The sequence below is a fragment of the Arvicola amphibius genome, chromosome 2 (assembly GCF_903992535.2).
Source record: "Arvicola amphibius chromosome 2, mArvAmp1.2, whole genome shotgun sequence".
NCBI classification, from domain to species: domain Eukaryota; kingdom Metazoa; phylum Chordata; class Mammalia; order Rodentia; family Cricetidae; genus Arvicola; species Arvicola amphibius.
Genome location: NC_052048.2, coordinates 376,332 through 382,331, shown reverse-complemented (window position 1 = coordinate 382,331; position 6,000 = coordinate 376,332).

Below are 6,000 nucleotides of genomic sequence, written 5' to 3'. Positions count from 1 at the left end.
ATCATTGTTTTTTATCATTGAGTGGTACTCTAATGTGTAAATGTACCACATTTTTTTTTATCTATTCTTTGGTTGAGGAGCATCTACATTGTTTCCAGGTTCTGGCTATTACAAATTATGCTGCAATGAACATATTTGAACAAATACTTTTGTAGTATGATTGAGTATCTTTTGAGTATATGTCCAAGAGTGGTATTTCAGAATCCAGTAATAGTTATTATAAAGAAGCTACTTCAAGTAGGTAAGAAATAAGAATCTCAGGCTTAACAATTGTAAGGCAATAAAACCAAGGTCACTAAGTTAATGAGACCTGGGTCCCTATGTTATATACAAATGAAAATATTCAGTAAACATACAAATATGTTTTAAAATTTAAGATTTCTGCCGGTGAGATAGTTTAGCAAGCAAAAGAGCTTGTCACCAAGCTAGAATGAACGAATTAGTTCCCGAAAAGTCACCCACTGACCTACACATCTATGCAATTGTTTGTGGCCCATTCCTCAACATCCCCCCCACACACCTTTCAAGAAGTGTAAAAATATTTAAAGTATAACTTTCCAGTCAATGCTGAATAACTTCAATTAGAGATTGCTTTTAAAATTATTTTTTAAGATATGTAGTAGCTAAGACTGCCTTGCTGGGAAAAAAACAACATCACCAGATGGCTTTCTTAGTTCTAGAAGGGCTTTTGTCCAATCTAACCTGCTAGTTTTGATGCTTAGTTTTAATCATCAACTGGACATAACTTAGAAACACCCAGGGAAGAGTTTCAGTGGTTCATGATCAGGTTGAAAAGTGAAGCCCTGGAGAAAGCAAGCTCCATGGGAGCGGAAACAGAACCAGTCCAGGACTTTGGTGGACCAGGCCTGAGCCAGTGACTTGGGCCAGAGCAGACCTGAGACAGCAAACTCCATAGGAACAGGTACAGGGGAGCAACTACTGAGCGAGTGAGCCAGAGCCAGAGATTGCTGAGGGTCTGGACATGAATCTGGGACCTTTAAGGGGATATACCTAAGCCAGGACCCCTCTGGGTCTGAGCATGAGGCAAGGACCACTGAGGAACTAAGTCTAAGCCAGAGCTTACATAGATATGGGCATGAATCTTTGACCTTTAAGGGAGTAGGCAGAAACTAGAAATTATGAGTCTGGGACCTCTGAAGGAGTAAGCCTGCACCAGGTCATCTGCGGGTCTGGGTGTACCTGAGCCTGGAACTCGGAAGGAATAGACAGAAGCCAGAGTCCTTTGCAGGACCAATCCCAAGCCAGGGACCACTGCAGGAACAGATCCAGACCACAGACATTTACAGAAACATGTTCGAGCCAACAACGTAGGATAAGGCAGGCCTGGTACAACAAACTCCAAGGAGGGGAGCACAGCCTGGGAGAACTGAGTGACCCAAAGTAGTAACTAGAACCATGGAACTTGCTGTACCATGAGGAACAACCATCTGATCCTTGGATTCACTGGCATCTAGAAGATTAATCAATAGACTCACAGACAGCCCCAACCAAACCTATTAGAGGAAAAGATGAATAGAAAGGTTAAGAACACACAAAATACCACAAAGAGTGACATGATACCAGTAAAACCTAAAGACTCTATAACAGCAAGACTTGAACAAACAAATATAGATGAAGCTGAAGAAAATGAGATAAAAAAATAACTTCAGGAGAATGTTTGAAACTCTTAAAGAGGAAATGAGAAATTTTCTCAAAGAAATGGAGGAAAAGACAAACAAAAAATTGGAATACATCAGCAAATCCCTTAAAGAAAACCAAGAAAAAGCAATCAAACATATGAAAGAAACTATTCAAGACCTGAAAACTAAAATAGAAATAATAAATAAGCCAATGGAATTATAGAAACAGAAATCATGAGAAAATGACCAGGAACCAGAAACGCAAGCATGAACAGCAGAATACTGTTCAGCAGAAATGGAGGAGAGTATCTCAAGTACTGAAGATACTATAGAGGAAATAGACTCATCATTTAAAGAAAACACTAAATCTAACAAAAGCTTAACTCAAAATATGGAGGAAATATAGGACACCATGAAAAGGCCAAACTTAAGAATAATAGACATAGAAGAAGGAGAAGAAGTTCAACTCAAAAGCACAGAAAATACATTTAACAAAATCATAGGAAAGAACCTTCCAAATCTAAAGAAAAATATGCTGATGAAGATACAAGAACTTACAGAACACCAAATAGACTGGATCAAAAGAGTCCCCTTGCCACAAAATAATCATATCACTAAACATAGAGAGTAAAGAACGGAAACATACAGAGCAAAGGAAAAAGGCCAAGTAACATGTAAATGCAGACATATCAGAATTACACCTAACATCATTGGAGACAATGAAAGCCAGAAGGTCATGGTCAAGCATTATACAGACATTAAGATACCACAGATGCCAGCCTAGGCTACTATACTCAGCAAAACTTTCAATCACCATAGAAGGAATAAACAAGATATTCCATGACAAAACCAGATTTAACCAATTTAACCAATATTTAACCACAAACCTAGCCCTAAACAAAATACTAGAAGGAAAACTCTAACCCAAGGAAGTTGGCTACATCAACACAAACACAGACAATTGATGGTCTCAAAGAAGGGGAAAATGCACAAATTAACATCACCAACATTGAAAACTAAATTAACAGGAGATAGCAATCACTGGTCATTAACATCCCTTAATATAAATGAACTCAACTCACCTATAAAAAGGAACAGGCTAACAGATTGGATACAAAAAGGGAATCCATTCTTCTTCTGCATACAAGAAACACACTTCAACTTCAAAGACAGACATCACCTCTGAGTAAAGGGTTGGGAAAAGATATTCCAATCAAATGGACCTAAGAAACAAGTGGGTGTAGCTATCCTTATATCTAAGAAAATAGACTTCAGACTAAAATCAATCAAAAAAGACAAAGAAGGACATTTCATGTTAGTCACAGGAAAAATCTATCAAGAGGAAATCTCAATAATGAACATCTATGCCCCCCAAACAAGAGCACCCTCATACGTAAAAGACACTTTAAAGCTTAAATCATACAATAAACCCCACACACTAATTGTGGGAGACTTCAACACTTCACTCCCACCACTGGACCAGTCAGTCAGACAAAAAAAATGCACTGAGAAATAAGATAACTTACAGACGGTATGACTCAAATGGACTTAACAGACATCTATAGGATATTCCATCAAACGGAAAAGAATATACCTTCTTCTCAGCTCCTCATGGAGCCTTCTCAAAAACTGACCACATGCTCAGTAACAAAACAAACCTCAACAAATACAAAAAATGGAATAATCCCATGTATCTTATCGAATCACCATGATTTAAAACTAGAACTCAACAGCAATACTAATTCCAGAAAGCCCACAAACATATGGAAATTAAACAATGCTCACCTGAATTATCAATGGGTCAAGGAAGAAATAACAGGAGAAATTAAAGACTTCCTAAAAATTCAATGAAAATGACCACAAAACATACCTCAATTTATGGAACACAATGTAAGCAGTGTTAAGAGGAAAGTTCATAGCTCTAAATGCCTACATAAAGAAACTGGAAAGATTCCACACTAGTGAATTAACAGAATCTTTGAAAACTTTAGAACAAAAAGAAGCAAACTCACCCAAGAGAACTAGAAGGCAGGAAATAATCAAATTGAGAGCTGAAACAAAGAAAATAGATACAAAGAAAACAAATTATCAATGAGACAAAGAGTTGGTTCTTCAAGAAAATCAGCAAAATAGACAAATCTTTATCTAAACTAACCAAAAGGCAGAGAGAATATCCAAATTAACAAAATCAGAAATGAAAAGGAGGACATAAAAAGAGACACAGAGGAAATATAGAGAATCATCAAGTCATATTTTCAAAGCCTGTACTCCACAAAATTGGAAAACTTAAAGGAAATGGACAACTTTCTGGATAAATATCACTTACCAAGATTAAATCAAGACTAGATAAGCAAATTAAACAGATCTATAACTGTTGAAGAAATAGAAACAGTCATCAAAAGTCTCCTAAACATAAAAAGCTCAGGACCATATGGTTTCAGCTCATAATTCTACAAGATTTTCAAAGAAGAAGTAATACTAATACACATTAAATTATTCCACACAATAGAAGCAGAAAGAACATTGCTAAACTCTTTTTTTATTTTTATCATTTATTTATTTATTTATTTATTTATTTATTTATTTATTTATTTATCCAAACTCTTTTTATGGGGTTATGATTACCCTGATACCCAAACCACAGAAAGACATTACTAAACAAGAGAATTCAAGACCAATCTCACTCATGAACATTGATGCAAAAATACTAAATAAAATATTGGCAAATCAAATCCAAGAACACATCAGAACTATCATCCACCATGATCAAGTCACCTTCATCCCAGAGATGCAGGGATGCTTTAACATATGAAAATCTATCAACGTAATCCACCATATAAACAAACTGAAAAATAAAAACCAAATGATCATATAATTAGATGCCAAAAAAACTTTCAACAAAATACAACATCCCTTCATGATAAAGGTCTTGGAGAGAGCAGATATACAAATAAAATACTTAAACATGATAAAGGCAGTATACTGCAAGCAAATAGCCAACATCAAACTAAATGGAGAGGAAACTACCAGCGATCTCACTGAAATCAGGAACAAGACAAGGTTGTACATTCTCTCCATATCTATTCAATATAGTTCTTGGGGTCTTAGCTAGACCAATAATACACTAAAAGGAGATCAAAGGAATACAAATCTGAAAAGAGGTCAAAGTATCACTATTTGCTAATGATATGATAGTTAACATAACTGACCCCAAATTTTCTACCAAGGAACATTTACAACTCATAAACACTTTCAGTAATGGAGCAGGACACAAGATTATTTTAAAAAATCAGCAGCTTTCCTGTAAATAGATGATATAGGGGCTGAGAAAGATATCAGAGAAACATAACCCTTCACAATAGCCACAAGTAGCATAAAATATTTCAGAGTAAATCTGACCAAAGAAGTGGAAGTGTTGTATGACAAGAACTTTAAATCTTTGAAGAATTTGAAGAAGGCACCAAAAATTGGAAAATCTCACATGCTCTTAGGTAGGTAGAATTGACATAGTAAAAACTGCAATCTTCCCAAAAGCAATCTACAGATTCAATGCAAGGCCCATCAAAATCCTAGCAAAATTCTTCATAGACCTTGAAAGAACAGTACTCAACTTCATATGGAAAAGCAAAAAACCCAGGATAGCCAAAGCAATCCTGTACAATTAAAGAACTTCTAGAAGCATCACAATCCCTGACTTCAAACTCTACTACAGAGCTACAGTACTAAAAACAGCCTGGTATTGGCATAAAAACAAAAGGAGGACCAAGGAAACAGATTTCAAGATGCGGATATTAACCCACACACCTTCAAACACCTGATTTTTGACAAAGAAGCAAAAAAATATCAAATAGAAAAAAGAAAGCACATTTAACAAATGGTGCTGGAATAACTGGATATCAACACGTAGAAGAATGAATATAGACCCATATCTATCACCATGCACAAAATTCAAGTCCACATCAATCAAAGACCTCAACATAAAGCCAGCCACACTGAATATTTCAGAAAAGAAAGTGGGAAGTACACTTGAACACATAGACACAGCAGACCACTTTCTAACTATAACCCCGGCAGCACAGACACTGACAGAAAAAAATAATAAATGGGACCTCCTGAAACTGAAAAGCTTCTGTATAGCAAAGGACACGGTCAATAAGACAAAATGACAGCCTACAGAATGGGAAAAGATCTTCACTAACCCCACATTAGACAGAAGTCTGATCTCCAAAATAAACAAAGAATTCAAGAAATTGGTTATCAAAAGAACAAATAATCCAATAAAAAATGGAGTGCAAACCTAAACAGAGTTCTCTCAACAGAGGAATTTAAATGTCTAAAAGACACTTAGGAAATGTTCAAC